The following is a 12,867-nucleotide window of genomic DNA, read 5'->3' as shown; positions in this document are numbered from 1 at the left end:
ATTCCTCCCTTTTACCATCCACATAATTGAACATTAAGGAAGTCACTCATGCAAAGACCAAATTATACAGAAAAAAATCTCTACAGACGACAGCATACTGCTAAAGTAATTAAAGTGTTAGCTGCATCCCACTTAGGTCTATCTCTGCAGAATAAAGGACCAATATGGCATAGCAGACAGAGAGCAAGACATTGGTCATATCATGTGATGGGGACAAATGTGATGGTTTTCCCTCTCATCTTGCAGTATTATACTTCCCATTGAAATTGCATTGGCCTCTTCTAGTATGAGAGACCAATTAATCATTTCCTACTTATCCAGTTTTATTCTCTTTATACTGCCGAGATAAATTTATGATGAAAAGAAAGGAGAGCTATATACATTGCCGTTAGTCTGAGAATGTTATTCTCTCCAGACTCTCAAATCTCAAAAAATATATACGGCATATTCTATTAAAACTACCTACTCAACCACAATGAAAAACATCACTCTGCATTTTCTAAGAGGTTTTTAAAAAGTTCAACACAAGCTACATGAGTAACTTCAGATAAAGGAACTATCTATTTATTAACAGACTCCTGCAGCAATTCTGCCCATCGCAAAATTAATGCATTTTTAGGGGATCTCTTTATTTTTGCATTGTTGCTTTCACAAATCTTCACTGCAGTCATACAGATACACCCAATTCGAGCAGTAGAGGAAAATATGTATCCCCCCCCCCCCCCCGCCGGCCGTATCCCATCCCATCTAATGTTCTGTTTTACAGCTGTACAGAGCAGATTGCACCATTTGTTAGACCTGTCGTCACTCTAGATCCCCTGGGGCTGCAACATTAAGGCAAAAGCATGACTGTGCTTTTAGAAGAGTACTCCCCAGCAGTGCAAGGGAGCAGAACTTGGGAGCTGACAGCTGGGAAGTGGGAAGGGGAGGAGAGAAACTTCAAAAGGTTCCTACTGCTGCTAATGGATTAAAAGCATATGGAAGGTTCCGAGTAGGGCCTGAACCAGCTCACCTTTTGATTTACCCTTCTGGGCCTTTGTTCAGCTACCTAAGCTGCAGATGACTACCTAGGCTCTGAGATAAAGATACAGCATTCAACAGTCGAAAGGTAACAGGTGGCATGGCAATGACCATAGGGAATGATGAGGAGGAGAGAAAGTGACTGAGGTTAAAGTCACTGACTTAAGGGATACAGAATATGAGAGTGGCTCACCTAACCTATAGAAGGAAGCCTTTCTAACATATGGAACAGGAGAAGTATAAGTTGTTGTTTTCCCTGTAGCATATGGCTTGAGCTGTAATGGACACAGTGTACCCTTTTGCCACAAAAGTAGGTTTAATATTCCTGCATCAATAGACATAGTCAGGAAACCAGTCTTGGAGAGACTCTGCCAGCATAGTTAATATTGAACTAGAAGGATCGATGGTCTGGCTTCGTAAATGGCAACTCCCTAAGCTGTGATAATGTTAATTATGTCGGCACTTATGAAAGTCCGCCATTAAGACAGTTTCATTTAGTGCAAAACAAAGTCAACTTCTATGTCTGTTCTTGCATCTCATGCTTATGACTGGTCTCTTTACAAGAAAAGGGGAGAACTGAATTTTGGATTGCAGGATGGAAAGGGGCTGTTAATCCCACCCTTCCTTACCACCCTTCCTCACTCTGCTGCCCTTCCCCTTCACAAAAGCTCCGGCTTATGTTCAGCAATATAGATATTGAAGGTAACAGCCAGAGGTGGTATTCAGCAGGTTCTAACCAGTTCTGGAGAACCAGTAGCGGAAAATTTGAGTAGTTTGGAGAACCGGTAAATACCGCCTCTGACTGGCATCGCACCATCTATTCTCTGCCTCCCGAATCCCAGCTGATCCGGAAGAAACAGGGATTTTGCAGTAACCTTTCCCTGGAGGGGCGGGGGAGATAGAGATTTTACTGTATCCTTCCCCATGTCACGCCCACCAAGCCATGCCCACAGAACCGGTAGTAAAAAAAATTGAATCCCACTACTGGTAACAGCCATGCTTCCATGTTTTCAAAGAAGAATTTAACATAATCAACAACTTATCCTACATAAAAATAATCTTCAATGCATTCATCACTTGCAGCCTATAATTGTACAAAACTCCAAATGGATTACAGTTCTATCTGCATCCACTAAATCCACAGGCATATAATGTAATTAAAGTCACTAAGTAGCAATGTAATTCAAGAAAGGAGTATTAAAATGCCCCCAGAGTCTACCTCCAATTATGTTTTTTGATTGGTACTTAATCAGGCATGCTGTCATGTGTGTTGAGAGCACAATTGTCTATAAGTGCCCTGAAATCAGATTCTAATTTAAAACTGATAGATTTGGTATTACAATTTTCCCCAACCTTGCTGGGAATTATGGGTACAGATGTCCAACATATATGCGAGGCACCAGAATAGAGAAAGCTGCATTAGCAGAACCTAACACAATAATGGTAAACACTTGGATGGAGTAAAGTGACTCAAAATATGAACCTTCATGATTTAAGTTGCTGTGAAAATTGACAATGAACAGTTACATAAAATGTAACGTGGTAGATATGAGTATATCCCATTGCGAACAATTATGTTTGTAGTTAATTGAATTCAAATGCACTCTGCTATCTAGTTTCATTTAGATTCATTAAGCTACATAATTTATATGCAAGTACAAAATAATTAGCCTTTGGCTCTAGAAGACTGCCTAGAAACACCCTGTTCCCAGGTCACACAGAGTCAACAATGGAACTGGAAATTAAACTCCAAAGCCCCTAACTTTGTGTTTTCCCAAACATTATTTCTTTAAATACTATAAAACTTTGTGAGATTAGTAAATATATTGTGGTATCATTATTAAAGGTTGGCCTAAGTTATTTACCAAGAAAAGTAATGTATATATAATACACACACACACACACACTCACACACAAACGTACATACATACTAGAGAGAATATTTTGCCAGTTTGCCCTGGTTCGAACTGGTAGCGGTGCTGGCGGGAGGCTCTTCCCACCTGCCCAGACCTCAGAACGGACGCTCTGCATATGAGCATACTCCTGGTTCCAAACTGGTAGCAAAGTTAAGAGGATTTCATGCCTGATACATACATATATATATTTAGAGTTACAACCCCCGGTATGACCAAATATGGGAGGAAGTTCACTACTTCCATTCTCTGTCCATCGGCTCGTCACAAGAGACCATCCAGGCAGAAACCCAATATTTTTACTGTTGCCTTTTGTTACATTTGTGTTGTATTTGTGCTGATAAATAAATAAAGGGAGACTAGTATAGATCTATTTCAAGCTATTTAGCTCTCATCAGCTAGCCATACCCTTACTGAGATTTGAACCTGGGCTATATTACATACTAGGCAGACATCTTAGCCATTAGGCCACAGGCTCTTATCTGTTATCAGCGAAGCCAGGGTGAAAGGTATCTATTAGATTTCTTTTACAACCCCCGGTATGCCCAAATATGGGAGGAAGTTCACTACTTCCATTCTCTGTCCATCGGCTCGTCACAAGAGACCATCCAGACAGAAACCCAATATTTTTACTGTTGCCTTTTGTTACATTTGTGTTGTATTTGTGCTGATAAATAAATAAAGGGAGACTAGTATAGATCTATTTCAAGCTATTTAGCTCTCATCAGCTAGCCATACCCTTACTGGGTATGGCTAGCTGATGAAATAGATCTATACTAGTCTCCCTTTATTTATTTATCAGCACAAATACAACACACACACAAACACAATCTTGCGTTTATATACTGAAGGATACAACTTGTTAAAAAGGTACAGAAACAGAACAGAAAGAATGCAAACTGTATGTTAAAAATTGATCTCCGCTGAAAGATACTAATGAATGAACCAAAAGCATCTATTCAGGGTTAAGGCGAAGTCAGAGTGATGTAAGTAACATCATAATATCATGACACAATCTCTGTCTCTTTTCTATATGTGTTGTAACATTATACACATTTCTAAAAGGGAGGACTTGCACACGTGCTGCTAAAAACAGTGAGGGATGGTAGATTATGCAGGAATGAACTTTACAACGCTATAGACAGCATCACAATGAAATATTCTAGATTTTTTTGTGCTATCTCCAGAATTGGTGAAAGATACAAGTGAATCATCTGCCTCTGACCTAATAGTAATAAACAGAGAAGATTTAGTGACTAAAGTAAAAAGTACTGCAGCAAAAATATTGGGTGAAATGACCTTATAATGTTAGAGTTCTTAAGAAAAGTAAAACAGAACATAGTTGAACCCCCCCCCCCCAAATTCAGAGTAATTATGAGTAAGATCCCAGGTCAGGAGAAGTTAATATAAAAAGTAGATCAAGATGGGCTCTCTAAAGAAAGAGATGTTAAAAGCAGCATTGCAAATTGTGAATATGAAAAATGAAGAACTATGAAAAACCTGGAAGAAGGACAGATGAAGGAAATGGGAAGAGGTCAAAAAAGAAAAGTACAATCAGAAATGTTGAGTTGGTACGGAGCATCCAAACTCAGAACAAGCTGAAATTAACCAAATATACTAAGAGTAACAAAAAAGAATAGATATGTTCAAAATGAAAGAATAATGAAAGCAGCAAAATATTAACAGGTAACAAAAGAGAAAAAAAAAATCTCAACTGCTACTTTGGGTCGGTCTTTTTTAACAAAATCTTATGTGATCATATGAACTGTATGTACCTTAATGTACTGAAGAAATTATTACAATAATACAATAGCAGAGTTGGAAGGGACCTTGGAGGTCTTCTAGTCCAACCCCCTGCCTAGGCAGGAAACCCTACATCACCTCAGACAAATGGCTATCCAACATCTTCTTAAAGACTTCCAGTATTGGGGCATTCACAACTTCTTGAAGGAAGTTGTTCCACTGATTAATTGTTCTAACTGTCAGGAAATTTCTCCTGAGTTCTAAATTGCTTCTCTCCTTGATTAGTTTCCACCCATTGCTTCTTGTTCTACCCTCAGGTGCCTTGGAGAATAGTTTGACTCCCTCTTCTTTGTGGCAACCCTGAGATATTGGAAAACTGCATTCATGTCTCCCCTAGTCCTTCTTTTCATTAAACATACCCAATTCATGCAACCGTTCTTCATATATTTTCCAGTCTAATCATCAAACTAGTTGATGGTATGGCTGTATTATCCTCGAGAAACCCTGAAGAAGTACTTGATTACTGAAGGACAGCAAATATTGTCCATATCTTAAAAAGGAGGGGCCAAATTATAAACCATTTTGATATCAATATTCAGACAACTTACAGCCATGATGGTAAAACTATGGCACGCATATCGGAAATGGTATGCAAAGCCATCTCTCCGGGCATGCCAATGTTGCCTGTTGCTCTTCCGGGTTCCGGCGTGCACATACGTGCCAGCCAGCTGGTCTTTGCACAGAAGACCAGGTGACTGGCGCGCATGCTGGAAACCGGAAGCTCAGCTTCCTGCTGCGCACATGTGCACTGGGGAGCCGCTCTTCCAGTTTCTGGTGCTCCCCACCACCACCCACATGTGCTTCTGTTTTGGCATTTGGTAACGAAAAGGTTCGCCAACACTGAATGATAAATATCTGGGAAAATTCAAGGGAAAATCATAAAGATCTGTAAGTACCTTAAAAATAATACACTAACTACCAAGTTAACAATGATTTCTCAAGAACAAGTAAGATATCTTTACTTTGGCAAAACATTTATCAAAGTAGCTTAAGAAATGCTGATTAGCAAATTAATTAAGTGTGGGCTTGATGGCATACAATTAAACAGATACATTATAACTGACTTAAAAAGTGTATCCAAGAGGGCCATCTATGATTCCCCATCAAATTGCAAACCAAAAAAAAAAAAAATCAGTGATGTGCCATAATGGTCAGTCCTGAGTCTTCTATTAATGATTGGATGAAGAGGTGGAGAGAAGGCTTTTGAGATTTACAAATAGCATAATATTGCCATTTTATAGGCAACACTCTAGAAAGTGGTGTCAAACTAGATTTCATTGAGGGCCTCATCAAGGTTGTGTTTGACCTCGGGGGGATAGGATGTATGACCAGGGTGGGCATGGCCAGCTTGATGTCACTAATGTCATGAGCACCTGTGGTGGTTTGAGCGCTCTGTCAGTGAAAATGGACTCATGAGCTTCGTTTTCTGCTGCGACGGTCTCCTGCAACCCTCTGCCAGAGAAAACGGAGTTGAAAATGGGTCTGCTTTTACTGGCAGAAGCACTGTGGACCAGTCCTTCGCTATTTCTAGGGCAGCCCCGCAAGCCGGATCCAGCCCCTGAGCCTTGAGTTTGATATTCCTGCTCTAGAAAAACAAAAAACATAAAATATTTTGGTACTGTACTCAGAAGAATAACATAAGGAAATTTAACTGGAGACACGGGAGAGGGTCGGGGTATTACGGTCGTAACAGGGAGAGGCAGATACGGCGGGGACTTTAGGGCAGGCCATTACCGGGGAAGGAGGGTTCGCTACATTACAGAGATCCCTCCTTCCGGCCCTAGGAATCCCACTCCGAGACCAGATGGCGTAAGCAGTCAGGACCCTGGTCTCAGGCTGTTGTCGCTAAATGCCAGGTCTGTAGTACATAAAGCTCCTCTCGTCCGGGACTTAATTTTAGACGAGAGGGCAGACCTGGCATGTATTACTGAAACCTGGCTGGGCCCAGAGGGAGGAGTCCCCCTTGTAGAACTGTGCCCAGAAGGATTTCAGGTGCTGCATCAGCCGAGAGCCCAGGGAAGGGGTGGGGGTGTGGCCGCTGTTATCCGAGAGTCGTTAGTTCCTCGTAGGGTCCCTGCTCCGGAGATTGTCGGGTGTGAGTCTTTGCTGTTAAAGTTGGACCTCAAGGGTCAAGTGGGTCTGCTGTTAACGTACCTGCCTCCCAACAGCGTTGCAGCAGCCCTCCCCTCGCTCCTCGAGTCGGTAGCCGAGCTGGCAATTGAGTTCCCTAGGTTGATGGTCCTGGGGGACTTTAATTTGCCGTCGCTCGGTGAAAACTCGGAGGGGGCGCAGGAGTTCATGGCTACCATGACAGCCATGGGCTTGACCCAAGTAATTCGAGGCCCAACCCATTCGGCGGGACACATGCTTGACCTTGTATTTCTTTCGGAGCAGTGGATTTGTGATCTTGGTCTGAGGGGGAACGACATCATACCCCTGTCGTGGTCAGACCACTGCCTACTGAGGCTCGACTTTCGGAGACCAAACCCCCACTGTAGGGAGGAGGAACCGACCAGGTGGTTCCGCCCCAGGCGTCTTATGGAACCGTCAAGGTTCCAGACAGAGCTTGGGGTTATTCCTGACACTTTCGCCCACAGTCCGGTGGAGACTCTGGTTGCTGCGTGGCACTCGGCAGCATCGGAGACCCTCGACCGGATTGCGCCACTGCGGCCCCTCCGAGGCGGCGGATCCCGGAGACCTCCTTGGTTCACCGAGGAACTCCGGGAGATGAAGCGCCGGAGGAGATGCCTAGAGCACCGCTGGAGGTCCGATAAGTCCGAAGCGAACCGAGCAATGGTAACCACCTGCACCAAGGAATACACCAGGGCACTTAGGGCTGCAAAAAGATCCCATATAGCCTCCTTGGTTGCGTCCGCTGAGTCCCGCCCGGCCGCCCTGTTTAGGATAACCCGCTCCCTACTGAACAAAAGGGAAGCGGGGGAACCCTTGCAGGGCAGAGCCGAAGAATATGCCCAATTCTTAGCGGACAAAATTGCTCGGTTTCGGTCGGACTTGGACTCCACCCCTGCAGCTCCAGCCGAGGCACAGGAGGATCAATTTGAACAACTCTGGGTTGAGTTTCAGGACGTTACCCCCGGGGATGTGGACAAGGCCATGAGGGCTGTAAGTACCTCCACCTGTGTACTGGATCCGTGTCCCTCATGGTTAGTTACTAACTGCAGTGAGGTGACACGAGGCTGGATCCAGGCGGTTGTCACCGCCTCACTTCGGGAGGGGAACTTCCCCGCCGCATTGAAAGCGGCGGTGGTGAGACCCCTCCTGAAGAAGCCATCCTTGGATCCAGCTATCCTTAATAATTATCGTCCAGTTTCCAACCTCCCCTTTCTGGGGAAGGTTGTTGAGAAGGTGGTGGCCTTCCAGCTCCAGCGGTCCTTGGAGGAAGCAAGCTATCTAGACCCCTTCCAGTCAGGCTTCAGACCCGGTTACAGCACAGAAACCGCTTTGGTCGCATTGACCGATGATCTCTGGAGGGCCAGAGATGGAGGACATTCCTCCATCCTGGTTCTCCTGGACCTCTCAGCGGCTTTCGATACCATCGACCATGGTATCCTTCTGCGACGACTGCGGGGGGTGGGAGTGGGAGGCGCCGTGTTGCGGTGGTTCTCCTCCTACCTCTCGGACAGGTCGCAGTCGGTGTTAGTGGGGGGGCAGAGATCGTCCCCTAGGCCCCTAACTTATGGGGTGCCTCAGGGCTCGGTCTTATCCCCCCTACTATTCAACATCTACATGAAACCGCTGGGTGAGATCATTCGCAGGCACGGGATTAGATACCATCAATATGCGGACGATACTCAACTGTATCTGTCCGCCCCGTGCCAACTCAATGAAGCGGCAGACGTGATGAACCGTGGCCTCGAAGCTGTTATGGACTGGATGAGGATTAACAAGCTTGTGCTCAACCCAGAAAAGACCGAGTGGCTGTTGTGTTTCCCTCCCAGAGATTCGACCAATATTCCATCACTCAGGCTGGGGGGTCAAATCCTATACCCCTCAGAGAGGGTTCGCAACTTGGGAGTCCTCCTGGACCCACAGCTATCGTTTGACCACCATTTAATGGCTGTGACCAGGGGGGCATTCGCCCAGGTTCGCCTGGTGCGCCAGTTGCGACCCTACCTGAATCGGGAGGCTCTCACAACAGTCACCCGGGCCCTTGTGACCTCTAGGCTGGAATACTGCAACGTGCTCTACATGGGGCTGCCCTTGAAGAGCATCCGGCGACTTCAGCTAGTACAGAATGCGGCCGCGCGAGTGATTGTGGGTGCACCTCGGTTCACCCGCATAACACCTATCCTCCGCGAGCTGCGCTGGCTACCTGTCGATCTCCGGATGCGCTTCAAGGTGCTATTAGTCACCCATAAAGCCCTACATGGCAGTGGATCTGGATACTTGAGAGACCGCCTTCTGCCAATTACATCCCTGCGACCAATAAGATCACATAGATTAGGCCTCCTCCGTATACCATCGGCCAGCCAGTGTCGGCTGGCAACTACAAGGAGGAGGGCCTTCTCAGTAGTAGCCCCGACCCTTTGGAACGAGCTCCCCGTAGAGATTCGCACCCTCGCCACCGTCCAGGCCTTCCGCACAGCCTTGAAGAACTGGCTCGCCCGTCAGGCCTGGGGACAAGGATAGTTCCCCTCCCGAATGATGAATGTATGTTGTTTACTATTTTATTATATGTCTCATCTTAACGTCTGTATTCCCCTTCCCCGATTTTATGTGAGCCGCCCTGAGTCCCCTCAGGGAAAAGGGCGGCCTACAAATATTAATAAAATCTATAAAAATCTATAATTGATACAAGTCTCAGATTCTTTATTTAAGAAACAAAAAGCAAATGCTGAGATTTGCGATGAGGAATGCTTGACTTGGTGAGAACATTTGCAAAAAAAAATAATTCTTGGAATAGTAGTTGATTACAAACTGAATATAAGCCAGCAGGGAAATGTGGCTGCAAAAAAACCCCATGAATTTTTAGGCTGTATCAAAAGAAGTATAATTTCCGAAACATGGGAAATAAATTGGTTTACTTGATTCTGCTTTGGTCAGATGCCACTTCAATTATTGGGTCCACTCCTGGGTGTCCAATTTTAAGATTTCTAGTTAGCATATTATTTGAGTTAACTAACTGTGCTTGGTAAATCATGATTTGTAGCTTAATGCGCTACATGATCCCTGATAATTGAAATTTATTCAGTAAATCATAGTTTATTAGTATTGATTAATTATGTGCTATCAGGTCAGTGTTGATTCTTAGCAACCACATAATAATATACAAAGTATAAATGGAACCAAAGAATTCTACTTATCGTATTTTTCGGAGTATAAGACGCACCTTTTTCCCTCAAAAAAGAGGGTCAAAATCTGGATGCGTCTTATACACTGAATAGCAATAGCAATAGCAGTTAGACTTATATACCGCTTCATAGGGCTTTCAGCCCTCTCTAAGCGGTTTACAGAGTCAGCATATTGCCCCCAACAACATTTTACCCACCTCGGAAGGATGGAAGGCTGAGTCAACCCTGAGCCGGTGAGATTTGAACAGCCGAACTGCAAATACATTTTTGGCCTCCCAAAACCCTGCCACCTTCACCAAAATGGCCATGCATAGCCTTTAGGAGGCTTATTCAGTGCTCCTGGGGGCTGGCGAGGGCAGAAATGAGGGAAAACAAATGTTTTTTGCTTGTTTTTGCCCCCCCCCAGCCCCCAGGAGCACTCTATAGGCCTCCTAAAGACTATGCATATCCTTTTTTGACAAAAATGGGCCCATTTTTGTGAAAAATGGACTGTTTTTTGCTCATTTTTGCTCCCTTCCAGCCACAGGAGCATTCTACAAGCCTCCTAAAGACTATTCATGCTCTTTTTTGACAAAACAACAGGCCCGTTTTCGTGAAAAATGGGCCATTTTGGGGAGGTCTGCAGAATGCAAAAACTTTTTTAAAAAAATTTGCTCCTTCAAAATCTTGGTGCATCTTATACTCCGGGCAAAGTAGCTACTTTGAAATAATAGAAAATACTTGTAGCTTGGGTTTTAGATTTTTACAGTGGTTTGGTCTCCAACATTGCTTCAATTCAGTTTCTGTACATTTCGTTACCAGACAAGATAACATCAGTTACATCAGTTAACATCTTTTAGCTAAAGAGGAATAGGACAAGAAAATCCTGCTCATGATGTTATCTAGTCTGGTAACACAACGTTCAGAAACTAAATTGAAAGAAACTTGGAGAGCAAACCACTGCCAGAGTAGCTACTGCTAGAATAAAAATATGGAATAGGCTCAATCTTGTTTTTAGAGAAAAAGAGTCCCGATTCAACGTTTTAGTAGTTTCTGATTCAGTTTTGGATATCAAATATCCTATATACTATGTTTCTTTGCCAAAATAGTTCGAGAGTTGTACTCCAAAATTCCAAGTCTTAAGATTTCAGCCCCCAAATAGTGACTTGCATGTTATAGTCAACTTTCTCGCAGTCTGTTGCACATCAAAAGGCAAAGAATGACCAAGGGTTTGAAGAATCTGGTGAGATAAATCAATCAATCCCACTGATTTCACTAGGACTTACTTCATATATGAATGATTGGACAGTAGGTTTTCTCTAACTAGATGAAGCACTAGGGATTTGACTGGTTCAGTATTTTTGTTTAAAAAAGAAACGGTTTTGCCTTGTAACCCTAAATGTGTCCTGTTTCTAATCACTGAGTTTATTAGTTACACCCTCTGTAATCCAAACAGAGCATCAGAGAGTTACCTAGAGGGTAACTATTGCTTTTTGCTAAAATAATGTGAGTTCTAAACAATAATTTACCAGAACTGATTCAGATATATTTATTGGAGAATGTCATTTTAAATTAAGGTGACCAGATTTTCAGGTTGGAAAAGAGGGACACCCTTGACCGGGGGGGGGGGGGGGGGGGGGGGGGCTTGATTAAAAAAATTTTTTTGTCAAAAGGTCACCCCAGGACACTGAAACCAGCATAAATACGAATCTGTTGCCAAACAAAATTTTGATCACGTGATCATGAGGATGCTGCAACGGTCGCTAAGTGTGAAAAATGGTTGCAACGGTCGCTAAGTGTGAAAAATGGTCGCAACGGTCGCTAAGTGTGAAAAATGGTCATCAGTCACTTTTTTCAATGCCATTGTAACTTTGGTCACTAAATGTTTTCCCCCTCCTCGAGACTCCTCACTTCTTCCTTCATTCCTCTTGCTTATCTACCTTCACCTTATCTGTCTTCTGCTCTTTCCCTCTCTTCCTTCCTTCCTCCCTCCTTCCATCCTCTTCTTTCCTCACTCACTCCCTTCCTCCTTTTTTCTCTTCCTTCCTCCTTCCATTCTTTATACGATATAAAATTCAATGAGGGTGAAACACACCAAATCTGGCAAAGCTGCCTTGCACCAACCTGGCCTGCCCATAGAATAGCAGCCACTTTGAGACACATAAACCTGGTCTGAACATATTGCATCACAAAGATTTGCAAAGATCACATTTGCAAAAAGGAACATTTCTTGTAGTAAATACATTTTATAAACAATTTAAAAGTAAAAATCCCCCCAAAATAATAAAAAAGGTATTCTATAAATAAAAGAAATCCTTAAAAACCATTGTTAAGTATTACACCAGCAATAATTTATACTGTCACCATTTCAAACTATCATCAGAAATACGAATCTGTTGCCAAACATCAACATTTTGATCGCGTAACCATGAGGATGCCACAACGGTCGCTAAGTGTGAAAACGGTCGCTAAGTGTGAAAAATGGTCATCAGTCACTTTTTTCAATGCCATTGTAATTTTGGTCACTAAACAGCCATGTTCCTGACTTAACAACCACCATGATTCACTTAACGTGGCAATAAAAGGTCGCAAAATGAGGCAAAAATCATTTAACAAACGTCTCCCTTAGCAACAGAAATTGGGGGATCAATCCTGGTCGTAAGTCGAGGATTACCGGTAGCCAATTGCAAAAGGCAACTTTACTTGGAACAGGTGAGATTGTGCCCGGATCCCTTTCATGCCAACATCCCATCCTGTCCATGGGGAGAACTCCACAGGCGGACAAAAGCCCCAATCCCCTCTCAACCTCCAGCTGACTCTGCCATCCGCCATAACCACAC

The sequence above is a fragment of the Thamnophis elegans genome, chromosome 5 (assembly GCF_009769535.1).
Source record: "Thamnophis elegans isolate rThaEle1 chromosome 5, rThaEle1.pri, whole genome shotgun sequence".
NCBI lineage: Eukaryota > Metazoa > Chordata > Lepidosauria > Squamata > Colubridae > Thamnophis > Thamnophis elegans.
This window is presented reverse-complemented; position numbering follows the sequence as displayed.